Source organism: Ooceraea biroi, chromosome 2 (genome assembly GCF_003672135.1).
Source record: "Ooceraea biroi isolate clonal line C1 chromosome 2, Obir_v5.4, whole genome shotgun sequence".
NCBI lineage: Eukaryota > Metazoa > Arthropoda > Insecta > Hymenoptera > Formicidae > Ooceraea > Ooceraea biroi.
Window position 1 is genome coordinate 17,476,966 of NC_039507.1, and position 27,889 is coordinate 17,504,854.

General features: G+C 39.5%; 1 long non-coding RNA gene across 3 annotated transcripts; it reads left to right on the plus strand.

Moving 5' to 3' along the window:
- On the plus strand, nt 1-27,889 carry LOC113561470. Of its 3 annotated transcripts, XR_003406208.1 has the most exons (5): nt 1-85; nt 23,592-23,782; nt 26,967-27,121; nt 27,389-27,462; nt 27,648-27,889. It is a non-coding gene; the product is annotated as an uncharacterized LOC113561470 (long non-coding RNA). The 3 variants fall into 3 exon arrangements; XR_003406206.1 differs by lacking the exon at nt 27,648-27,889 and having other exon boundaries at nt 27,389-27,541; XR_003406207.1 differs by lacking the exons at nt 23,592-23,782; nt 27,648-27,889 and having other exon boundaries at nt 2-85; nt 27,389-27,541.

Sequence of the window (27,889 nt, forward strand, 5' to 3'; positions counted from 1 at the left end):
TTGCTTAAGCGCACGGAAACTTAATCGGCGTTGCGGTGAGATGTACGAGCGGATAATCAGGACAAAAGGGGCGGAACACGATTCGGTGAGTAAACCGATTAAACGACGAAGAAGAAGTCGAGGTGCACGAGAGACTACGTGGGGTATCAGGTGCGCGCTTATCCTGTCAATTGAATTATCCGGAGATTGTCGCAGCTGCCTCGAAACATCCTTTTACCCCGATAGACATAAAACAGATATCAATCAGCGTCCGCCAGCGTTGAATTTCCAGGGGCGTAAAGCAAATTATTTTCAGAATTATCCGAACCGACTACCAGAATTCTTCGTTAGTAGACCTGTACACCTGTACACAGAACTCTATAATTAATTTATTACAGCGTGGCTCTTCTATCGCGATAATTGGATATCCAAATGGCTCCGGCACGTTGATAAGATACCAATTTGCAGTCGCCGCTACGGTTGTGCCGTACGGTATCACCGGAGATCTCACAGACTCTCGTATTCCTCGCTAGGCCATAGAGGACGTTCGGCCGACGGGCACAAGCACTAACTCTGGGGGTGGTTTTTTAACTCGACGGCGCGTGTTCGCGGAACGATTTCACGTCGCCTTGCGCACCGGAGCGATCACTTTAAACATACGTACTCGAAGCACCTGTCACTACCGTCGAACTTGCATTACCGTCACGCACTGCCGAAAAACGTCACTTTCACGAGCCGCCCTTTCGTTTCGGAGCAGGACCTCTCGAGAGCGGAGCGCCGAAGAACGATGGGGGCGCGTACCGGTTTGTAAACGTGGTTGTTTGTACGCGTGCGTCCTGGTATGGGTTGTGTTTACGCGGCTGGCGATCGTATAGGTGTCGAAGGAAAGGTGAGGGGAAAAAGCGCTCCGGCGCGCGAGTTACAAGCGGTGGACAAAAAAAGATGATAATGGCGGATGAACAAGCGGTTGCAGGGGGAGGGGGTGGCGGCGGCGGCGGCGGACACGGAGCGGCGAGGTGTGACTCGTAGCCTAGTGTGTAATGGGTTATGGATTTGGTGGAGCGCTGGTCCTGCACGTAGGTAGGCAGCGTGGAGACAAGAACCCTGTATCGCAATGTATCGCGGCGGTGGTGGCAACGACGGCGGCGGCGGCGGCGGCGGCGGCAGCGGCGGCGGCGGTAACTGGAGGGGTGGTCCGTCAGGCTTGGAGGGGCGAGTGGGTGGCAGAGGGTGGGAGTCTGGCTCGTTCCTTCGTGCGCTCGAAGTGGTGGAAGAGAGGGTAGGTCAGACGATGCCGAGACCGAGGGCGCGCAGAGCGCCCGTTTCTCGAGGGCTGTGCGGGAACAGTTACCGTTGCTTCCGTTGCTGATGCTCTGTCATTTATATCTGTTGTTTCTTTCTGATTTGCACTCTACTTTCTTTCGCCTTTCGCTAACGTACCACGGATTCCTGATGTCGTTCTAAATTCAGCCTTATCAATTTCGGTTGCGACGTTGTTATGACCGGAGGGTAGACAATTGTATATTAACCGGCACTTTGTCAGTATGTCGTGAAGAATGTTACGATATCTCGATTCTATTGTTCTTACATTGTTTCTAGCGAGAGAATTTTTATGATAATAACAAATTGATCGTACGGAATATTCGATACAAGGCGAAGGTGTATAACGAAGATTAATAGTGACACATATATCAAAACATGGATAATTTATTATGAGAAAATGAAAGCTGAAAACGGTAAATTAAAGATTTTCTATTCGTGAAACATGTCTGTGATGAAAAGTTTTGTAGTGCAATTTAATAATTATATGTAAAATTTGTCAACCATGTAAAAGTCTCGGAGGATATTTGAATATCTCTTTCTCCTTGTTTCTATACTATAAATAATTCACTATAAGAGAAGAGTGCGACCAATGGGGAACGTGTGGTTAACACATCGATAAATCGATCAGTACTCGCCATTTGGCTCACTTTGTCCTACGTGTTAATTAAAATCGCTGGCGGTTATCGTCGTGGAAGGAATCACACATATGCCTGTAATTAATTCGTCGATAAATTCCCGTCAACCATCTAACAATTTCATAGTGCTTCTGGAAATTTTGTCTTTGTAAAATTAACAATTCTCAGATGCAGGAAATTAATTATATTTTGTACAGAGCATTTACAAGTCATTCACATTTGTGATAGCTGTTCTATAATTAGTGACACATAGAATAATAGTAATACATATTCAAGTACATAGCTCATAGAGCACATCAAATTTGATTAGCTATTGTGCTCTGCGACATAATTATCAAAGCGACACGTGAGAACGCATAAATTAATACGAAACTGTTATTTAACAAATAGATCTACCATATTTGTGACGTGCATATAATAAACATATTAATAGTTTCATCTTATTATTTCTATATTCAATTATTTCTCGCCTTTTTTGCATAAATAATCCGGTAAAGGAAAACTTAGATTTTTATGCAATTATATTTAACGTAATTAATTAATTGTAAATTTTTGTTTTAATTGTAGTAATATTAATATCGTGTTTACTTATATTTTAACTTTTACCGTTTCTTATTATTTCATTATTTTAATGAAGACAAATTCAAAACATTATTACATAATTATCACTTTTATCAGAGGACAGTTCTCAAACAACCATTTTATCACACACGCAACATCCTTGAAAGATAACATAATTACAATAACGAGTATAAAGTACGCTTTGTTACTCCATCGAAATATGCTCTCCATAGTCAAGTTTCCCCTGTCGTCGAGCAGCAGGCAGGAACCCAAATGGCAAAACTCGACAATTACAAAAACTTTAAACGCGTTTCGCGACTCATCTATAATTCACAGCGCTCGCGGTCGGCGGTTTTCCATCGGCTCGCCATCAACAAGCGGGCTCGCGAACACGGCAGACACGGCGTACGCATCGCGCCCAGGAAATTTCGTATTTTCGCGGCTAATGACTGAGGAACGAGACGGTAATGTATTCTATGCGGAACATCTACTATGCGCTCCCCATTAGCATTTGTAATGCGCATCTACCCCTAACTCGGGGCGCAAGCGTTGACGCTCGGTGCAAACCCATCAACGTACCATTTATAGCGCCGTTTCGTGCCCGCGTACGCGGAGAAAAGAGTTTACTACTCGTTGCTGGTGAATATGTTAATAGGATGCACCCGCGCACAGCCCGCTCGTAGCTCGCGTTATAACGCGGCCGTTGGAAGATTACGGTCGCCCGGCGTCGGGGATATTTTTCCGCGGCTCCCAAAGGCCGTGATAATACGCGGGAGCGTAGACGCGCCATTAAGGGGCCTTTCACATGTCACGCGAGCACCACCGCGCGTCGTTACATCCGCTTGTCGATGCTTTGTGATTTTTTTCAGCGCGCCGCGCGCTGGCCAAAGCGATTCACACTTATCGCTTTCGCATGGAGCGCCCTTATCGACTCCACCGGCTGTCGGATAATCGAGGCCGACGTATCGCGTGCGTCGCAACCACGTACGTTTACGGCAACACGTGTGTTTACCCTCCTGCACTGTCGCTGGCTATTTTTTCTGTCATAACCGATGCACGATTGCGGCGATAGGATGGGAAATGCTGGATACCAGTAACGCATCGCGACTCGTCTTATTTAGAAATCCCCTTCCCCTTTATTTGACGCAGAGTTGTCGCAATGTTTCAACAATTGTGGAAGTTGTTGCTTAAGGGGGTTTTCGTTTTTTTTTAGCACTTTTTTAACCTATTTTCATTAATTGTTTTTGAAAGAAATAAACATCGCAGCTGTTTCGGATTTTTTGCATTTTATTTGTCAATATTTTAGTAACAAAAGGAAAAAAAATCAGGCCTCCAGGTCGATTTTCTGTTGTGTTATGCGCGTCGGGCGGCAGGCGTCACAGATAAGCAAAGAGAGCTGGTGTCCATGATTGCAGTATCTGTAATGAAGATAGAAACATTTTCTTTAAATGCTCTTGTTCTATACATGTGTCTTTATGTCTCGAACTAGGATAATTGAAATTGGATGATTATTTTCAATTTTACGACTTCTTAAAAAAAAATACGGTTTTTGACCCTTTTTTTTACCTTTGACCCGCCACCGAAAATGCAAATATATAGTTACCAACATAATCCTAGTTCGAGACATAAAGACACATGTATAGAACAAGAGCATTTAAAGAAAATGTTTCTATCTTCATTACAGATACTGCAATCATGGACACCAGCTTATCTGTGACGCCTGCCGCCCGACGCGCATAACACGACAGAAAATCGACCTGTAGACCTGATTTTTTTTCCTTTTTTTACTAAAATATTGACACATAAAATGCAAAAAATCCGAAACAGCTGCGATATTTATTTCTTTCAAAAACATTAATGAAAATTGGTTAAAAAAGTGCTAAAAAAAAAACGAAAACCCCCTTAAACAATTGTTTAGGCAGGTATTAATCTACGTCAATGGTCTCTCTCGTTTTGCACGCTCCTCCGCGTTAGAAATGATTGATGAGAGCAGTTTAATAATCACACGCCCCCTTAATGAATGACCAAATTGTAGGGAATTGTAGGTGTAGTTACGTGCAACGATCATCTCTATTCAGCATCTTCGTACTGATATCTGATAATCCCCCGAGGATGTTGCGCGTAACGCTTCGTGACGTTGTTGCCGTGAAATCCACCAAGAAATGCACAACAAACAACGCGGCTTCTGCCGGCGATAACGCCGTAATTAACACTTCGGTCGGCGTGCAGTGCGATCTCGCCGGATGCGTTTCGCGCGGAGAGCCACCGCAGCCGCTATAATGTCCATGAAAAACGCTTGTTCAGTGCCGGAACGACCGCCGAGACCTGGGAACGTCCCGAAGCGCAGGGGTAGTGACAGCAAAGGCGGCGGGCGCAATAACGGATAAGCGGAGCAATCGGACAGTTTGCGAGCGGCCTCTGCTCCTGATGGGCTGGACGATGGAGAGACACGGCTGTAGGGAGTCGGTATATTTATAATGACCCTATATGTATGCAAATGGCTGCATATCGTACACTCCTATTCCGCTCGCGCCGCTCGTACTCGCACGTGAGAGAGGTCCACGAGGCACCTCTTGCTTCCCCGTGTGGTTTACCCCTCTCTATCAATCTCTCTCTTTCTCTTTTCATCTCTCTCTCTCTTTGTCTCTCTTTCTCTCGCACTTTCCGAATCCGCGGCGCGTTCGTGTGCACGTATACCATGATCGCGTGTGCAATTACGAGCACGCAGAGGCGCGGCGGCGGAGGCGAATTGAGGGATGGAAATTCATCGATTGTGCGTAAACGCGAGTCAACGCAATTTCACGAGAGACCACGGCACAATTTTACCGTTAACCGAGTCTTTTCGGCCATTATACGCGGTCTCGCGCCCTGTTCCTGATAGATGCGACTGATGAGCTTTCGCGACGAGAGAACACGTTCTGACTTGACAGCGAAATCTATAATAATCGCTATATACGTCAATAGAATGTCATTATAACTCGCTATAACTTGGAAATGTCGCTAACTCTTACACGATCTATAATGGATATATCAGTATAATGGATAGCGTAAAAGATGGAACTTTTATTGCCTCCGTTTGTGAGCGTTTCGATGCATATATTTTGTACTATTATATAATCCATATACTAATATCAAAGTAATTAATTTTATATAATTATATATCATTATGTCCGCAAATATTGTGTTTATATTCTAAGAACCATTGTAAAGTTAGTAAAATAGTTAAATTAATATTTAATAAGTTATACTGTTGCAACACGGCCAACACGTATTGATTTTATATACACGTAGAATTTATGCATACAATCTTGATCAATGTTTAATTTTATCATTCGCACACGCTAATGTATTACGATTTTATCTTCATTCATGATATACGCGATGTTGAATCGGAACTATACATTCAAAGTCTATTATTTATCTTATGAACGGTCAATATTAATTATACAATGCTTTTACGCGTTATTTTTCTGATTACCCAAGAATATAGATAAAGTGATGCAATGAAAACTCAACATTTTTATACGAAAAAATGGAAAACTGTTACGAGGATTATTGACAGCTTCGTAGTTTTAAAAGATTATGTGTAATTTAAACAGACTACTGCAGTATTCAAAGCGCGGTCAAAATGAATGATACTATGTATGTTCCTACAATACGAGGTAAAACGCATTCATCTCTTTCTGAGCTAAAACTCGACTCGCATAAATGTCGATAGGGCGCATCGCAGTTCACATAAATTATAACGATAAACATGTTATTTATAGGCCAACATAAATTGGCTATGCTAATTTCTGCTGATCAGCAGGAAACTGCATTGGGGCTGCCGTGATCGCTATAGTCGCATTCATTGAAAACAAATTGCAGCCTACGCCGATGCCGCAAATCTCGCCATTTGGCCAATGTGCAGTGAGAAGTAAAAATCCATTTCCCGTTGGCCGATAATCTCTTATATTTTAAGCTATTAATCTCGTCGCTTCTATTTCTCGTGGTTACAGTTTGACGATAAAAATGTCAATTGCGAGAAAAAAACTATTTTATGAAAGATACATTGTAGGTATCGCGATGTAATGAATATACAAATCATTTCAAAAATTATTATTTTATAATTATAATTTATAAATCAACAATATTTATACACAAATAATTTCACAATTTAAATATTATTAAGTACAACATTTTCCACAAAATGTGTTACACGATAAATGTTTAATAAATGAAAAATTGTGAATATGATCAACATCATTAATTTGTATTTAATCTCGGCGATGTAGTAAAAAAATACTAGAAGATAATAAAAGTTGTAATAAACCGAAGGTGTGTCGTTAAAGTGCGCTTAAAGCAATGGCATTCTATCCTTCATAACCGCATGACATTAGTACAGCATGCAACAATATACCACGATGAAATAGGTTCAGCAAGAACCAGTAGCAACAGTCGCCAGTTTCCCGCGGTACTAGTTTCCGTCTCCGTGGTCTTGTTTTGCAGCATGAAACCGTGAACTGCCTTAAATAATTGCGAGCTTAAACGTGTTTTGCTAGGGGCTGAACGAAGGAGGCGAGGCAATCAAAGGAGATGGCTGTCGAAAGAAGGATAAGGAAACCACTACAACGGAAAGTTTGTAAAGTGTTTGAGCGTGTCGTTCATCTCAGGGTCCAGTGATCTCTTTCAGACAATGTGTGAACGCTTCGCCGATCACTAAGTAGACGTTTCTGCGATACTTTCATATAATCCCTTGCGTCACTTGGTGGACGTTAAAGCATACAATTAAAAAATCTAAAATTAGATATATTACACTTTGTGTGTTTATTATTTAATAGATTCCGATAATCAGACGACTCGAGTCATGTAAATTACTGAATAAGACAGCTAGTACGTGTGAAATAAACAGCGAAACTATTGGGTTGGCCAAAAAGTAATTGCGTTTTTTTCCAATAGATGGACATACATGTCTTGAAATGTAATTAACTTCATTCTAAACCGCAAATTCATTATGTAGGTTAACAACTCACAGTTCAAGCTTGTTTTAGAAAAAGAAAATACACGATTTCGTTAACAATTGTTTGTTTGCCGTCGATTTCAAAATGGAAAATCAAAAAGAACATTTTCGTCATATTTTGTGTTATTACTTCCGAAAAGGGAAAAACGCTGTGCAAGCTCATCAAAAGTTATGTCATGTATATGGCGAAGATGCTTTAAACTGCGGCAGTGTCAAAATTCGTTTACTAAATTTCGATCTGGAGATTTTAATGTGAAAGATGCACCACGCTCAGGAAGGCCAATCGAAATTGATGATGACAAAATAAAGGCACTGATCGATTCCAATCGGCGTTTAACGACACGAGAGATTGCTGAGAATCTTAACATATCGAAATCGAGTGTTGAAAATCATTTAAAACGACTTGGATACATTAGTAAGCTCGATATTTGGGTAGCACATGAGCTGAAAGAAATTCATCTCACTAAGCGTATTGACATCTGCGATTCTCTTTTGAAACGTGAGGAAAATGATCGATTTTTGAAACGTATGATAACAGGCGACGAAAAATGGATCGTCTACAACAACGTCAAACGAAAAAGATCGTGGAGCAAGCGTGATGAACCTGCTGAAAGCACTTGAAAAGCAGATATTCACCAAAGAAAGATTATGCTGTCAGTCTGGTGGGACTTTAAAGGTATTGTGTATTTTGAGCTGTTTGCAAGGAATCAAACCATTAATTCAGACGTATACTGTCGTTAACTGGATAAATTAAATGATGCCATCAAACAGAAACGTCCGGAATTGGTGAATCGCAAAGGTGTTATGTTTCACCATGATAACGCTAGACCACGTACAAGTTTGGTCACTCGTGAAAAATTGTTGCAGCTTGGATGGGATGTGTTACCACATCCACCATATTCGCCAGACCTGGCACCATCAGATTACCATTTGTTTCGTTCTTTGCAAAACGCCTTGAATGGTAAAACCTTGACTGCTGATGAGGATATCAAATCGTTCTTGGAATTATTTTTTGCTGAAAAAGATAAGAACTTTTTTGAGCGCGGAATCATGAAGTTGCCTGAAAAATGGCAAAAGATAATCAAACAAAATGGACAATATATTGTTTAATAAAGTTTTTGTTTCCCATGAAAAATTCGCCTTTTATTTATATAAAAAAAACGCAATTACTTTTTGGCCAACCCAATAATTTAGGGTAGTTGTGAACCTCAAATAAAAGGCATTTTCATGAAATCACGAGTAAATCTGTCAGATCGCTGATCGCGCGATCACAATTCGCAACGGAAAATACAAAATTGGGCGCGTAATATAGACGTCTTATTTCTGGATAGGTAGAAGAGCATGACGAACGGTCGACCCCTCGGTAAAGTCCTTTGCATAGCCGGAGGGAGAGCGCCGAAATTCCAGGGAAGATTAAGACGTGCGGATTTGGGGGTAGGGCAAGCGGAAAAACAGGAGCTGAGGGCAGGGAGCGGAACCTTAGCTCGCGGCTACACAGAAAACCGTAGTCGGCTCGTCACAGAAAGAGAGAGATAGATAGAGAGAGAGGGGGGGGAAGTAGAGAGAGAGAGAGAAAGTCGCGAGAGAAATCTCTCCCACTACTCTTGCTGCACGATCTCTCCGTCTCTGTATCCGCGCGCTCATCTCTTTCTGTTCTTCATCCTTGTTCCCCTCTCTCTCTCTCTCTCTCTCTTTCTCTTTCTCTCTCTCTCGTTTCCGTGTAAAAGCAAGAAAGCTTAATTTCAATTTCGAGCCCCGAGGGTGTCGTTCCGAAACGAATATAATTATACGGAATAATTCTGACACGAGGACGGCGAGAGGAGGAGATGTTGGGAGGCGGTTTGGCATCTCGGGTGCAGGGAGGTGCGGGAGGATTTCGGTGAGTCGTGAGCCGTTGAGAAGGAAGTCTCGTTTAAAAGGGGTAGTAGGCGGCGTAGAAGAAAGTGGGCGAGCGTGAGAGGGTGCGTACAGACTAACTATCGCGTAGACCGCGGTTATAGGCGCGCCATTTACGTTACGCACGGCGAACCCGCCGAAAGATAGCGAAGTGCTTAATGGCTTGAAATTCCTGCCGGCGTGGAATGCCCTGAATGAAAATTAAGTCAAGTATACTTGCCGGAGTCGCCTCAGTCTCGTTTCGCGACGTGCAATTCCGATGAGTGATTCCGATTTCTCTCTGCTCAACGAACGACGATTTCCATGCGACTTTTCTCGTCAGTTTCGATAAAGGGGATCTTCTCGTTCATTCTTTCTCACTCAGTAAATAAATTTATGAACGTGTTCCTTCATTATCTAAATTATAAAAATGTTTACTTCGATTCAATAAACTTAACTTTCTGTGCGTAACTTTAAGAAAATAAAAATTGAAAAATAAATTTATACAACTGCAATGATTGTATATGATACTGAAAAGATACAATTTAATTAAACAATTTAATGTAGCGTTATTAAAAATTTGTTGATGTGTGTGTAATGTATAATTAAAAAATTGCACATCTATCTATTCGATAAAAGTAAATTGCTTTTTAATTGTTCAAAGCGAGAATTTACCTTTCAATATTTTTCTACTGTTTTATCAATTGCCCTTTGTCGTGGCTGACTTCACATTTTCCAACCTCGCGCTCTTCGCCTTTGCGCCCTTATTCCATCCCTCTGTTCTCTCACCCTCCTTAAGTCCGATGAGACGAAAGCATCTCGTTTCATTATCCGGATATTAGCCATCGGGGACTCGAAATTGCTACAACTTAAACAATTTGTTTTAATGCAATCGTCGATTAACCGCTTACTGATTGCGTTCTCATTGATTTGCAATGGCATTTATTGAAATCAGTTTTGCAAAATTGCGTTTTAAAAGTTCGTCAATATTAGATAAATTACTCGCAATTCATTGACAAATTTAATAATTAATATACACATCTTCAGTTAAACATTCTAATATAGTCGAACTAGAAATATGAATGGAATATTGTTTGCAATTTACGTAAATTCATGAGGATAAATGTATTACCATTAATTTTACATCTAATTACACTTATAATTAATAATTTTGGAATTATAATTATTTCTCTGCATGTGGATATTCGTAATCTCCATAGCGTACCTTTGTGGTTCTACAAACTCTACTTCATAAAATATTATATTGTAAAATACTGTCTGGCATAGATTTTTCCAAAAACATAAATAATGCATCCGCGATATATCCGTACTTTGCATGTACCTATATTTATAAACATGAAAAATGACGGAAACAGTCGTTAGCGTAAATAAATTTTATACGCGCTTTTATGTTCTTTGATTAATGAAATATCAAGTTACACGCAATTAATTCCTCTAAAATATAGTAAAATTTATACTTCTCTTATTAGTTAATTTTCTCTGCACAATTATTTATTCATTATAATGTCAAATAGCTAAGATAGAAAAAAGCTATATAACTTAAACATGAAAATATAATATCTAATATCTACATGTATATTTAATACGAAATTATATTATAAATATATTAATACAAGATATCCAAATTCTGATGACAAAAGCTACAAATATGAATTTGTATAAGGAGAAAGAGATTCAACTGATTAATGTTTGACGAAGTGCATCTCAATCTGTCATATGTGAAAATTATGTCGTGCTGGATGTGACACATTAAACGCAGATGCAGACCAACATTCGCTCGTTTGAAATAGAGATCGAAGTATTGGCACGAAGAAGAGCCTATAGCTGTCGATGGCATCAAACGGAAAATTTATGCGTGCACATGCGTTGCCGCTCGGAATTATTAAACTGCGCGAGTAAATCAAGACCGAATTAAGATCTACTAGTAGCGTGCGCAAGTAGACGGTAATTAACTCATCTGGAAATTATGAAAGTCAAGATGAAGGAAGTTTGCTCTAAAGCTAGAATAAAGTAAACTTTGTAGCGTTACTCATAAAAGATAACGTAAATTTGCAGCTACTTCAAAGGCAACTACTTGCTATTTATTCTTTCTGCAGGCTAAATATTTCATAGAATCACTTTTACGCGAACCCATATTGAAATGTTTATTCAGTTATGGAACTTACATCCCGTATCTTGCAAGAGATCGTACTTCGGCTAATTATATTACGGCTCAAACAAGCGAATTACGGTAAAAGTTGCGTTGAATTCTGCGGCGCCGCCCCCTCGCTGTGCCGCGCTTTGGAAATGACATTTGCGAAATTCGTCGCCTTCGATAAGACGAAAGCGGGAAACCGGGCGACTTATAAATCCTGCAAGCGCGACAAGGCCGTTTTCTCCGGGAGCAGCAGAGACTGAACGAAAAAGTTGAAGGATACCGCGTGGAATCCTAAACGATTCGTTTGCCATCCGACCCGCCACCCCTCGTTCTTCGTCCGTTCTGGAATTCGCGCTAAGCGACGCGTGCCACGCTGCAATCTAGTACCTTCGTCTCAGTAGTCCGCAGTGGAATCCCTTTTCCGTGGATATCCTCGAAGCTCCAAGAAGCACGATGATTCCGTTCGTCCCGAAACGGTTTTCGTAATCTTCTCTGGAATCTCTTTTCCGAACGTATCCTCTCTCCGCTCTTCCACTCCCTCTCTCCCTCCCTCCTGCTCCATCCTCGCGGAAACTCCGAAAACTAAGATGGTCCCGAATTTCACACGGGAATCTTTTCTCGCACTTCGTTCTGAAGACATTATCGCGAATTCAGAAAGCGCAATGATCTTCATTTCCTCTGTGAAGTTCTTCTATTAAGCCGAGCTTCCATCAAAGAGTATAGAGTCGCAAAATGATGTATGTACCGCTTCAATTGAAAATTATTTCTTACTATGTCGGTTTTTCTTAATTTGACAATACTTTCATACAAAAAATTACATTTTCTTTTCTATCTTTATTTAGGAAGAAGATCTCAATTTACTTAGCACGATTGATAAATTATGCTAAATTGTACAATTAATCAAATATTGCAAATAGCAAATCAACATGTTATAGAAAGTATTTGAAAGTTATTTCGATATTGGGACAAAATAAATTGCACATTTAATTGTTATATTGTAATAACGTTTCGCAAACGCTTAAAAATAAATCTTTGTTCTTCTAAGTTTCTTATGAGTTGCAAAGACACGAGATAACGTCACGATAGGTGTAAACCAATAATGATAAAAGGATTCTCAGCACGTCGATCTGTGCCACGCAAAAGGAGACAGAAGAAAGAGTGAGAGCACACCGTCCTTAATTAATTTCCGCATCCAGCCGCTAATGCCTCACGAATCAAGAGAACGGGGAGGTCCACGCTCGAGACTCGCGGAGCTTTTTAAAGTTCGAATCGGCGCTCTTCGGCGCGGAGGGCAGGCAGGGTGGAACGAGGTGACTGTGCAGACACAAAGGGACGAGCATGGACAGGGAGGGACGCAAGAGAGATGGCGAAGGAGTCGGAAAAAGAGAAGATGCAGAAGGGGTGAAAGACGGAAGAAGGTCGAGAGCAAGCAGGAGGGAAAAGGGAGACGTCGTCGCGCGGTGATTTAAGGTCTGGTGCTGCGCTTAGTTCTCTAAACATTTTAGCCGACCTTATTTCTCCTGCATTATTTCAACGTTAAGACAAGGCGGGACTCCACGTCCTCTCGCGAGAGGAGGGAGAGTCAACGGGAGATGCTTACGAAGAAAGCTCGGTTAAGTGGGCTGATACATAAATATACAATTAATCAAGTCAACTCCTCGGTCGTAGATACATCCAGCTTCGTCGTCGTCGTCGTTGCGTTGTCGGCGTCGCGTCTTTGTTGCACCCCCTTGCCACCCTTCTTTTCTCGCGACGCTTTCCTCCACTTTTCCCTCGATAGGAGGCACGCGCGCGTTACGGTAAAGATGAGTAAATAAAGCTATTCGGTCAAACGACATTCCGCCGTGCACATAATGCGAGCTTTGTGAACGAAACACTCGTCGCGGGACGAACGATTCGTCAAACGAAGCGCGGCGCGGCGGCCGCGTTCTCGTCGCGTTCGTTGCACGCGAGCGCACTCGATATCATATTGCGGATTCATATTATCAGCATTTGTAACGAATCTTTGCAGTCTCTACTGTATTACGAATTTCGGTACTCTCCTGTCCGACGAGAATTTCAATATGCACACGAATGAATGTTCATTACGTCTATATACGCATATTTACGACATTGCAATAATAAATTCCGCCTTAAATAATTTTAGATATGGAAACTAATTAATTATTAGAATTATGCCGTAATAAAAAGAGACCGACATCAAAAAGTTACGGAATGTTTCCAGGTCTATTTCTTTTATTAAAATCAGGAAAAAATGCTTATACAAATATATATGCGAAGAAGCCTCTCTCTTGAGTTATAAGCTCTTCTGCCGGAAATTTTAGTAGAAAAGGCCTGTGCATGGTAGTACGCAGTTGCTTATTTTCAGGATGTATTTTTGAAGCATGACACATCTCAAAGCAAGAACTTTAGCTTTTGAGATCAAAGCTAAGGAAAAGTGAATTATGATTATTACATTCAGAGAAAATGTCCAGCCTGATTTTTCTTGGCTTCAATGCATCTTTTGAAGTTTTTGAAATAGTCTATTATCAAACCACTCAGACGTTATTCGATATTTGCATTTTTGGTTGTATTCTTTAATGCTTTATTAAAGTATGTCGATATCATGTAACGTAATGGAATAAACAATTGAAAATCTCTGTATTTTGTTGCACGAACCGTCAACACAGATGGAATAATGAAATTTAAGTTTGCAATAAATAAGATAATTTATAGGTACTTAGAGAGACTCTCGTTATTAATCGATATTAATATATTGCTAGTTGTTGAAGGATTAATTGTTTATTATTTACACGGCATGTTTCGATTAATGGCTATTTGCCGTCGCAGTAATATTTGCAAAGCAAACAGAGCTTGTCATTTTAACTCTACCAGCCGTACATTGTGGTTCCTGTAGCAGAAAGCAAATGGTGGACATATATTATTATGTACACTATAATACAAGAATATTTTTCAATATATAAAGAAATAGAAAAGAGTAATAATACTTTGCATAATTACTGAAAATAATGCAAGCATATGAAAGTATGGAAGAAAATATTTCTCTTCCACAATTAAACTTAATTAACTATGAGATAAATAAAACTTTAAAAAACATATATATACCTCACAAAAACATATCTCGTAAAAGTTAAAAAAAAGATGCACTGTACACATGTAATAATAATTATTATTAATCATACGTATTTCCATGTATGACCTGTACATAGATATTATATACAACAAATAAAAATTGTGTATTATGTAATGTTCGTGTTACTGAGTTAAAGGAAACATGGAAGTGATATACTGCGATGATCATTTATGCGAAGTTACGTACCAAGAAGCAACCGGAGAATTTGGCAAATGCCACTGCTTTCTTGTGCTTCCGTTAAGAAACTCTGGCAGACTGTATAGCGTGACACAGATATAATTTCTGAAACGTCTTCTATACGGATATCCACGTAGAATTTGCCAAAGCACGAGAGATTTATCATGCATAAACCTTTTGATGTAGGTATTCGCAAGCTGGATGAATATAATGATATAATAAAATACAACATATCAGGTACATAAATACACGCAGATGCTACGTAATATTTAAAAGTAAATGTCCTGTTTTCTTCAGGCTCGTTTTATTTTTCGATAATTGTAGGTGTAATTCTATAGAAGAGAATGGGGGATGCAGCTGTCAGCATGAAATCTAATAAATGTTTCAGTTTTCTCTTCCGTTTGCGAAACATTTCCGATGAATGCCAACGTAATTTGCATGTCATTAAGGGAAGGTTTCATTGCGTTGCGTACAAAATTCGAAAAATATATGTTTACGTGACACTGAATAACGCGCTTTCGCATTACACAGGTAGACGGATATGCATGCACGTAGAACAGCTCGAAGAAAAATGCTGTTAAAGAAGTTTTATGTAACTCCGTGAGAAATTCTATTTGGAAGATTAATGTTCCACAAATCTTGATGGATACAATTTTTTCTTGGATAAGACCATCCCTTAGGAATTATGGTAAAGTCAAAATGTGTGTATAATGTGGATGTATGAACTTGGCAATATTTAACAAAAATTATTATAAATATTTATTATTGATTAATCATTAATACCTTAATGCATTAATTATAATTGTATATCGTGAATTCTATATGCAAATATGTAACAAAAGCGAACTTGCGTCATTCAAACTAACAAATCAATACTGTAAACCAATAAACGTGTTTAGAATAGAGCCGTTAGCGCAAAATGGATTAGACCTTTTTCCTGGATTGCTGTTAGCTATCGCCACTAGATTCAGGTTATCAAAACGGCCTTGTGTGATATCATATGAATGTTCTGTCGAGATCTAGATACCCGATCCGCTCGCGGTCAACGTAGATCAGATAGGCAGATACCCAGTTTTCCGATGAAAGTCCAATACAGCTATAAAATTCACCGCGGAATCGCGATCATTTTTAAATATTAAAATCACACTTTTCCCGACGTAAATGATACATGACGCGGACATGCATCAAATATTCATTACCGTTCCGCTTTTACATGCATGTATCAATAACGAGATAACCCGAAAGTAAGTATACAAACTGGTTACATACATGTACACTAAGGTGCATTAATTCGCGTGGTAGCGAATATATATATTTATTAATATTAATATATATATTATATATATGTGTATATTATAATATTATATACATGTAATATATATGTATATATATATATATAATAATATATATATATATTATTATATATAGTAATATTAATAAATATTAATATAAATATTTGCTACCACGCGAATCAATGCACCTTAGTGTACATATAGGATATCCGATGTGACCAAGATTACCGTTGGGTCTTCGACACATAGCACGAGGAACAATAATTCACCTCGAAAGTGGCTGCCTAAAAAAAAATAATCCCCGCAGCTTGTCCTTACGCGCGCTCGTAAATCAGCGCGCACGATTGTGCTCTGCATAGTGGGTCACGGAGGCCGAGCGCTGCGAATCAAGGGAAAAAGAAACAAAGCCGTCCGTTTTCTCCTAATAACTCCGTAGGGTCGTATTTTCGCGAAAGAGCGAAAGAGGTCGGAGGGCTTTCGCCGGCCGTACGCCGGGAGTGCATTCGCGAGTAAGCACTTGGCCGTTTCTCTCGCGTTCATCTCGCGCGCGGCGGGCGTTGCAAATGAATCGTTAAAGCCGTATGGCAGGAAAGCGCGTGAGACGCGAGGAAATCGATGCCCGAGTAAATGATTTCCCGTACGCCCGTAAACGTCCGCGCCTTTCGTACGCGAAGATAAGCAACATAAATCTTCGGGATGCGCGTGTGTGCGCGCGCCCCGCGAAGGGTGGTTTACGCGCGTGTGAGCGCGCGCTCCCTCCCGTCCGCTCGTCGAGTACTCGAATGATGGCCGTACGTACAGCTTTTGCACCTTTAATATTGCACGCGTCAGTGTTGAAGTATTTACGGCCATGGGCGCATAAAAGCGCCGGGGTTCGGTCCTTGAACTCCCTTTTGCAGCAGCTCTTCCGTCGAGAGATTCAGCCGTTCCCGCTGATGCTCGCTACGCCCCACACTCGGCATACGATACTCTTATTACTGAGTATCGCTGTGGCAATGCCGTAGATCACGGGGAAAAATGTCGCATGTCCAGAGCGAAATTTCGCGTCCAGGAATATTCGATCGAAAGCTTTTTTCAACGTGTCTTATGAGGAACATGTATCAGATCTACGTTGTGGTCATTAATCAGTTACATTACTTAAGTACTTAAAGTAGTAAAATTTTAACGTGAATTTAACAAAACTTTCAGACATTACTATATTTAAGCAGCATTAAGTGTGACAAAGAATTCAATAAACAAGTGAAATTATTTTTTCTTTAATTATTTATTAATTATTATTTTTATTTAATTAATTATTTTATATTAGGTAATTGGTTAGATGTAATTGTCAATTCAAGAAAATCTTAAATAATAATATAAAATCTCGAAATTGAATGTAATCTACCCTTATTTAATTTATTTGCATTATTATTTATATTTGCGTATTACAATACTATAATATAATAAAAAAATAACGAAATATGAAGTATATCAAGTACCGTTTTCGATGAAGAAATTATCACGATCGAATGATCATTAATGATACCAAGTTGCAATTTCCTTTCCGACCCTTCATTTACAAGTAGCACGGTGATTTTATCGAGACCGGAATTTCTCAATGGGAATGCAGGTTTGAGCGATCGTGACGCGAAACGTGGCAAGAATCAACATAAATATTAATTGCGCGAGATTACATGTAAATACGTGCGACAGCGAGCGAGCGGTGGGGCGAAAGGAGGCTGCACTGCGGTAGCAGGTGCATCCCAAATGGACCATTATTCTATCAGCGACGCAAACTGTTGGCTAACTCGGTCAAGCGAAGTGACCGTGGGCTCTCCTTTCGGAGACAAGTCGTGGGCGGCTGAGTAATGTTAAGCGGGGCCGAGGCTGCCGGTTGAAAGGCAAGCGGTTTAATTTTTGTGGGCGGTCGCCAGAGATAAAAAGAAATCTCTCGCTCGGCTCGTCAGGGCTGATTGCTTGATCTCCGCAAGCTTCGCCCATCCACCAGCGATCTGGCCGTCGTTCCTCCCGCGAGTTACCCCGAACTTCAGGAATTAGGCTGTTATCCAACAAACCGCCCCTTGTGATCGGCATACAAAATTCACCAAGGATCCCCCCGTTTACAATGTAATTAAGTACACCATAGGGTACGTTCACGGATGTACGCCGAAGCAGAGACTTGGAACGACACTGTTCGAGGATGTCCGTACGTGAAGCAGATACAAAGATGAATGATAGAACATTTTTTCGATAAAATAACTAATGTCATTCTCGCATTTGTATGATACGCGATAAACATTTGCGATTACTCATCTACTACCCTCTCGCGCATGAATCTGCATATGAATGCAACCACGAAGGAGAGCCGTTTAAGGCAACGTGCCGCTTTCATTTTGCGCATGCACATAGATATTAACACGACGCGAGCTTGGGTGCACGTTTTCGTTCGTCCTTAGTGCGCACTCGCGAATCCGTTCAATTACGTTCGCCGTCGCAAAATGCCGAATTGATGGTAACTGCTACTTAAACTTCGCGTTGGGCGCTGTAACCGGGGATAGTCAAAATTTACATCTATTGCGCGACGCCGTTACGCCCGCCAGCACGAACGAAACGCGCCGCAACCGTTAAAACCGCGACTTGCGAGATCGTGCTCGCGAGACGAAGACCTCGTCGTTCCGAGCTAATGTAGGGGAGTCGCAGGAAAACCAGGGTAGCTGGAGCAGCCGGGAGGCGGCAAGACGAAGGTGACGGGGAGGGTGGTGGGAGGGTACGGCCGTTAATATGGAAGACAGGATGAAGGAGACGCGGCAGGATGTGCTCGAGGCGCATTTCACACAAAGTTCCACGGAGTAGGTAGGTACAAGTTTTAGCTCGTACAACCCGCTCCTCCGCTGCGCTCCTTAATAGATACCTACTTCGCGGGACACACCTACCTACCGTCAGCCAGCACCTCGTCCCTTACGTACCCGCTCGCCATCCCTAATGCCCTCCACCAGGATTAAGCCACCCTCGGGAGCCCCGGGTGCAAGAAGCCATCGCGAGGTCAGCGATGAGCGGACGGAGGCTAAGCACAGTTCGCCATTCAGTCTTTTGGATAATGACGCTTCTGCACTAGCCGATGCATCGAGACGCTCTCACTGGTTGCCTGGTGTTCTTCCGTAGGGTTGGTGTGCTGCACGCTCTCTGTCGCAGCTATCGATTTACAAATGCCTCGACAATGCGTGAACAAGATGCGACGGATTTTATCTTTTTCAGAAGAAGGAAAAGCAAATAATTTTAAAGAGTAACTAATAAATGTTAAATAATAAATGTTTCATTAGAGATAGAGTGGTGCGATGTATTACGCAAAGAGTGATTTATCGGGTGTCTTTCAACCGATTTTACGTTTTCCAACTGTTACGTTTCCGAGAATGTGATTTACGATGGCAAGTTGAAGCCCTCTAAGTGATTGCCATTTAAAACTGTAATTTTTAAACAATACTGAGAGAATAACTAATTTTATGAAACAGATATTACTTTTGGATTCTTCTTCTTAAATGTTTTAAAATGCTTAGACGAATCAATGTAAATTTTTAATTGTGTGTCCACGTGAGATTTTCTTACAACTAACTTTCCTTCACAATGCATTTCCGCTTTCAGAATAATTTTCTACGGTGAGTTTTAATGATTGTGCATTGTCTGTAAAAGCAGGGAAAGAAGATAAAATCACGCTGTGTCTAAGACCAAAGGGTTTTTTAATAAGCGGCTGACACCCTTCCGGCGCGATCCGCTTACCAACCCTTTCTTCGTCAGATAGAGACAAATATTCAGCGAAGGGAAAAAATAACGCGGCGGTAGTAGGGTCGCGCCGCCAAGTCTCATCCATCCTTTGGACTGTGATAAATGCATCTGGTTAATAAAAAAACAGAGCTTAGCGTGAAAGCAAACCTCTGAGAAAAGAGCTAAAATCAATTTGTAGTTCTCTTGTTCGGCTAGAGCTATATTTTCAGTTTATTTATAACATAACTGTATATATATATACAGATATAAAGATATAAATAATAAATATATAAAAATATTTGTCATATATAATATATATATATATATATATATATATATATATATATTATATATATGACAAATATTTTTATATATTTATTATTTATATCTACATTCAATAAACATATTTTTATGCAAAAGATAATTGAGTCAAAGCAAATTAAAATGCACTTAAAAATTTAAAATATTATACATTATTTATTCTATAGCAAGATTTCATGAGGGAAAGAATAAAGATGCTGGAGTACTAACCCCACCAAGTTTGCAGGATGAAGATTATGCAGAAAATTATTCAGAATAATTAAAATGCAGATGCGTCGCACAAATCTTCCAGATTTTTCGGTGCGTTAAGAAGGGTAGCCCTCTTTCTTTATCCCTCTTTTCGCAAAAGAAGCGTATTCGGTGGAGTTGAAGTCGATTCTATCCAAAGAATATATACCTATATATGTACGAAGGAGCAAACGAATGAATGAACGAAGAGATGAAATATACTCTGAATAAGAAATGAGAGGAATATTTAAATGTCCTAGTACTACACGATATCTCCGTTTTCCTGATTTACCCATTCTTACTAAATATATGAAATAAACTATGTAAAATTTGCACGATATTAATTATATTAAAAAATGAGGAATGTCGATTATGTAATTACATATTTAGGTATATAATTATAATAAATATTTATAATACTAAAACAAAATTTATAAATTTCAAATTTAGAACTTATAAGACATTGCTTAAGAACATAATATTCTTCTTTGCGACAAACAACGTTAACTCAAATTATATTATGTAACATTAAATTAAATTACATATATAATATGGCATCTTTATAAAGATAATATAAAAATAACTCTGTAAATGCCAATAGCATTATAGTTATCACGGAAATTCATAACACTAGAATAAAAGTATAATGCTAGAATAAAAGTATTAACTTTTCATAATGGTAAAATAAAAACATTAACTTTGCTATTTACATTTTCATATCAAAAAGCCTTTATATCGTCTTAGAAGAAGGTTTGATCTCCCAGAGAAAACCGTTGCTCCATTCAATCCCAACTTTATAACTGCTTCGATCGCTCTGGATTTAGCGGGTTTTAAAACGCGAACGAAAATGTCTAGCGATACCGCGGATACAAAAAAAAAACAGCTTCAGCTTTCAAAATATAATTGTGCCGAGTTCCGATCCAACGAATTGATAGTTAATTACCGGGAAACGGGGGTGGCTCGGATAACGGATGGGACAAGCCGTCGCTGTAATTCACGAGGAACGGATTTTCGTGTTCCTTTATACGGGACGTAACGCGAGACGAACGACATCGAGGGCCGCACCCTTCCTGAATCCTTAACCCGCCGGAACTGAATATTTAACCTGTCCCGGCGAGCACAGAAAGAGAAAGGGCATAAGGATGAATCGAAGAGGGATATCCGACCAAAGCGGATAGATTCGTGTTCGTTGGACGGGTCCGTCGATTCCTGTCTTACAGAAACGCCATCATCGCCTCTATCCTCACATCGTCTTCTGATAAATATTCGTTCAGTTTTACTTAGCAGGGACATCAGAAGGAAATAAATATCTGACGGAAGACAAAATCAAAGAGTAAGCATCACCTCGATCTGTAAGAGGCATGCATTTGCGTCGAATATATATTCTGGAGAAAATACAAGATTTATATCAACAATAGTTTACTTTCCAAGAATTGCACACAATTTTCCTACCTTTAAAAATAATATTAAAGAGTGCTTAGGGAATTATATGATACACTTAAAAAAGTGTACGTGATATATTGGGTTGGCCAAAAAGTAATTGCGTTTTTTTTATATAAATAAAAGGCGAATTTTTCATGGGAAACAAAAACTTTATTAAACAATATATTGTCCATTTTGTTTGATTATCTTTTGCCATTTTTCAGGCAACTTCATGATTCCGCGCTCAAAAAAGTTCTTATCATTTTCAGCAAAAAACAATTCCAACAACGATTTGATATCCTCATCAGCAGTCAAGGTTTTACCATTCAAGGCGTTTTGCAAAGAACGAAACAAATGGTAATCTGATGGTGCCAGGTCTGGCGAATATGGTGGATGTGGTAACACATCCCATCCAAGCTGCAACAATTTTTCACGAGTGACCAAACTTGTACGTGGTCTAGCGTTATCATGGTGAAACATAACACCTTTGCGATTCACCAATTCCGGACGTTTCTGTTTGATGGCATCATTTAATTTATCCAGTTGACGACAGTATACGTCTGAATTAATGGTTTGATTCCTTGCAAACAGCTCAAAATACACAATACCTTTAAAGTCCCACCAGACTGACAGCATAATCTTTCTTTGGTGAATATCTGCTTTTCAAGTGCTTTGAGCAGGTTCATCACGCTTGCTCCACCATCTTTTTCGTTTGACGTTGTTGTAGACGATCCATTTTTCGTCGCCTGTTATCATACGTTTCAAAAATCGATCATTTTCCTCACGTTTCAAAAGAGAATCACAGATGTCAATACGCTTAGTGAGATGAATTTCTTTCAGCTCATGTGCTACCCAAATATCGAGCTTACTAATGTATCCAAGTCGTTTTAAATGGTTTTCAACACTCGATTTCGATATGTTGAAATTCTCAGCAATCTCTCGTGTCGTTAAATGCCGATTGGAATCGATCAGTGCCTTTATTTTGTCATCATCAATTTCGATTGGCCTTCCTGAGCGTGGTGCATCTTTCACATTAAAATCTCCAGATCGAAATTTAGTAAACCAATTTTGACACTGCCGCAGTTTAAAGCATCTTCGCCATATACATGACATAACTTTTGATGAGCTTGCACAGCGTTTTTCCCTTTTCGGAAGTAATAAAACAAAATATGACGAAAATGTTCCTTTTGATTTTCCATTTTGAAATCGACGGCAAAGAAACAATTGTTAACGAAATCGTGTACTTTCTTTTTCTAAAACAAGCTTGAACTGTGAGTTGTTAACCTACATAATAAATTTGCGGGTTAGAATGAAGTTAGTTACATTTCAAGACATGTATGTCCATCTATTGGAAAAAAACGCAATTACTTTTTGGCCAACCCAATAATTACGAAATATTGTTATGTACTCTGTCGTTTGAATAATCTCAGTACTCATTTTAAATAACTACTATAAATGAAGATGAAATATATATAAATGTATTAAAAATATATAGCTGAAGAGAGAGAGAGAGAGAGAGCGAGAGAGAGGGGGGGGGGGGAGTTTCAGCAACGTTGGCGAAAGTAATGTTTAAGATCTGGACGAAGTTTCGCGGAATGCACGAGGCGAAATGTCAGTTCGCTTCATCTTGATCCTTCTCCCATTTCTGCGTTCTTCTTCCTCCGGCTGACATCTCGCCGTTTCTCATCATCCATCAGCAGAGCCCACTCAAGTTGCAACAACTGTAATTAATTTTCTTTTAATTCTCAAGATTAATGGATCGACGCAGTCCACTTCGTTGGCATCGAACGGAACCCGCCCTTTATGGTGTTTACGGATCTATTTAGAAATTTCCTGGCCGTTAGGCACATGGCCAAATAAGCATGGTCATCAATAAACCGAATGGCGATGCCTGTGCTGAAACTTGGAAAAATCAATAGACAACGAGAGGAAACATTACAGGTCAATGAAGTGCGATCATTTGTAAATATCTCTCACGTCACGTTTTCCCCCGTTTCTTGATCAACGTTTTTGCACTTTCTTTCCACAGATAACGATTACAAATATCATACAGAGCATTCTATTTGATGTCATGACATTTTTATTAAACTACATACAGATTTTATTGGATTTCTCTTCGAAATATTGCACAGAAATGGAATGAAATCAAAGAATACGGATGAGGATATTCAGATGCATCAATATCACAAAAATAACGGTGCAGTTGTTGTTAAACAATAATATAAAATAATATCGCAGCCGTCGCAATTTAATCTATAGTAAAAATGAAATTTGCCGTTATTAAAAGCTTCTTTATGTTCCAAAATGCAATTTTGCATATAATATATTTCCATTTATGCGTTAAACAAAAGTTTTCGGTACGTGATAAATTGCATTGATAAATACACAAGCCTGGGCTGGGCCTTAAGGGCGTTAATGTGGAAATTGGTTGATGCATTCACGTAGCTAATAATTTTGATACATCGGAGCATTGCTGTCATTACTGTTGCCATTACAACGAACACTATTGCAACGACATAATTAAGACATTGCATTAATTTGACGTTATCAGTGGCACACGAATTCCATGAATCGCTGAGGAATATAACATGTACTCAAGCGAGAGCACAATTTGTAATTACACCTCCAATCTTAGACGTAACTGTAGGGTAAGCATAGAATTTGCAGAGTCTCTTGTAATTGCAACAGAACTTTCCGGTATGCATCGGTCTTACACAAAGCAGTCGCTGAATAATCGGCTTCTATTCGTAATTCATCATTCGTAATTTTCCATACTGCACGTAACTCCCGTGCGCGCAAATAAAATGCGACGTCGCGGCTGACGATTATTTATGACAATTTCGCGTCTGCCTGTCTCTCTTCTGCCGTAGTTTTCCAACAACGTGGTTTTACGATTTATTTATTTCGCGTTGTGAGTTGGCTTAGCGTTAAAATGCAAGACCGTTCGTATCTTACCATTGAAAAGCACATTGAGCAAAGCATAAAGCGACAAACGGTAGAGTAAAGACGGTGAAAAGAAGTATGCATCGTGAAATAAGCATTGTAAAGAGAAATTGCCGCGGAATAATAATGCGTAAGTAATTCCGCATTTTTAAATTCGTTCTGATATAATTCGCGAGTCATGCTCTAATGCAATATTAATTATTTAGTCATCGATATAATCATATGTAACGTAAGAAATCTTTGCAGTGTGATATAAAATGCACATACGCATATATATATATATACAGGGTGTTTCCTAAGTAAGTAGACAAACTTAAGGAGGCTATTCCTTGGCTTATTTTAAGAAGAAAAGGTCATATAAACATGTGTCCTAAACTGCTTTGTTTTCCAAAAAAAGTACATCACTATTTTCGTTCACTTTTCGTTTATTATAGAACAGTTTGTGTTATTGCAAATGAAACAAATGAAAAACAATAGTAACCAAAAAGAAAAATTATAACGAAAAAGAAAATAGTAACTAAAAAGAAAAATAATAACATTACAGTAACTGCTGAAAATGTCCACCTGCAGCCATGATACTGCAGTGCTGTACTTTTTTTGGAAAACAAAGCAGTTTAGGACATATGTTTATATGACCTTTCCTTCTTAAAATAAGCCAAGGAATATCCTCCTTAAGTTTGTCTACTTACTTAGGAAACACCCTGTATATATATAAGCTCTATGTCGCGCGATATGCCAATTTCTTCATAATCTCAGAATGGAGTCTCAGGGATTGTCCAATGCGCAGCGCGGCGTTCCGACGTCGAAAGAAGAGCCCTATTGTCGCAGTCTTATTTCATTTCTTTTACGCGTGCAAACGATCGAGGGAAGAACGAACTTTCATGCAGAAGCTCGCACACGGATGATAATTCGCGATGGATGGCCGCAAGCTCGCGAGGGGTAGACAGAGATGGGGACAAAAAACGAACAAGAAATATACTTTTCTCCGTACTCGCGGAGAGGCAAAGGGACGGATCCTTTATATTCCTCTGGCGAAGCAGCGAGGTCTATCCAAATGAAGTGTTGAAGAGCTCTGCCAACATGAATGCGAGCGGATAAAAGTAACACGCGCTTTGAATTGTACGACTACAAAGAGCCGCCACCGGGCTAATTTGTCTGAATGAGCGAGCGATGGACTATGGGGGTACCTACTACCGCCGGGGGTTGGACCAGAAACGGGGGTCGGACCTAATTCTGGATAAACACCCTTTCATTATTTCCGGGCTTCGTCGGAGTCGCCCGTTTCGACGATTCTGTCGCGTCTTTGGCCTTTGTTCCGCGCGCGTTGTCTTACGAGGCTGCTAGTCTTGCATTGTGTTATTAGAAAACCACCAGAAAGCGATCTACTCACGCGGTGTAACCGTGTTGTTAAATTTCTCATTCATCGCCAATTAATTGATCTGCATTACACTAATTCCGTAGATATAAATGTAGATATAGTCGACGCCGACGACATTGCCCCAATTTCTCATCGAAACATATGACGAATCATCATAATTACGTAAATAATTACATAGACGCTTAAGGTATCTAAATCTAAATTGCAAGTATTTATCTTTACAAGTAATTATCTTTTTATTCTGCAGAATTACAATCTTATATACAGGGTGTTTCCTAAGTAAGTAGACAAACTTAAGGAGGATATTCCTTGGCTTATTTTAAGAAGAAAAGGTCATGTTATTATTTTTTTTTTTTAGTTACTATTTTCTTTTTCGTTATAATTTTTCTTTTTGGTTACTATTGTTTTTCATTTGTTTCATTTGCAATAACACAAACTGTTCTATAATAAACGAAAAGTGAACGAAAACAGTGATGTACTTTTTTTGGAAAACAAAGCAGTTTAGGACACATGTTTATATGACCTTTTCTTCTTAAAATAAGCCAAGGAATATCCTCCTTAAGTTTGTCTACTTACTTAGGAAACACCCTGTATATAATCGTCATATGCAATTAAAATGTTTATCATTCCTCTAACGTTAAGTGCACTTTATAAAAATGTCTGAAAATATTCATGTACGCTTTTATCAAACGGAAGTTCTTAATACTCTACTGGTTCTTACATAATTCTATTCGTGAAGAAATATAATATTTAATCAATTCTTATTATAGTCTGTTGGAGTATATCCAGACATTATTAACGTAGGTGACTTCCGACTGCTTCCTGCACGCGGAAACATTGGCGGATTAAGGACAGTGATAATTTCTATCCATCTAACTACAGGACGAATTATACGGCGATCTCTACGACATAAAGTTTCAGATATTCCGAGTCGCAGAATTACGCAAGCAGATACGGAGGTTAGTGCTCGTATACCCGTGCGATATATACATACATTGACTGATTTAATTAACATGGATCGCAGCAGGCCGGTCGTACGCGTTTAATGATGAGAGCGGCTGTCGGTTCAGCCACGTTTCCTGTTGCTCTGTCCGTAATAAACAAGCCGCTACCCTGACGGGGTGTACTATATAGCGACTCAAATACTAACAACTAACAACTTCTCTATAGAAAACTTATTGGCGCGAAATTTTAGTGCAATTAATGCGAAAGTTTTATCTTTTCAGAGTGAGCTCATGCATAAAACAAGAAAGAGATACAGCTGACACGATTGCTTCAATCGATATGTGAAATCGCAACGGTAATGATACAAGTATAGCATAAGTATTAATATCTATAAATGCCGAAAGTGTTACAATAAAAAGGACTTTTAGTAAGTATAACAATTTATTCTGAATATCAACCCTTGGACACACGAGAAATTAATATAAAGAATAGCTAATAATCTCATTTAAATGTTGTGATCAAGGAGCATACGTTCATTAGATTTCCAGCACTTGCCGGCATAAATCGCAAAGGCGGAAAGGTGACGAGAAAACAAATGGCGGTAGAGTGACAATGAGTAGTACGGAGGCTCGGAGAAAGAAATTCAGGCAAGACGGCGAAAAATTAAAGTAGCGTCCTGAGAAGAAGCGAAAGGATGAGGGCGGAAGAAAATGGTCGGGCGACCGTAAAGGCACGTCGAAACAAGCGGGCGTAAAAAACGGGATGCAATTGGCGTGGGCTTA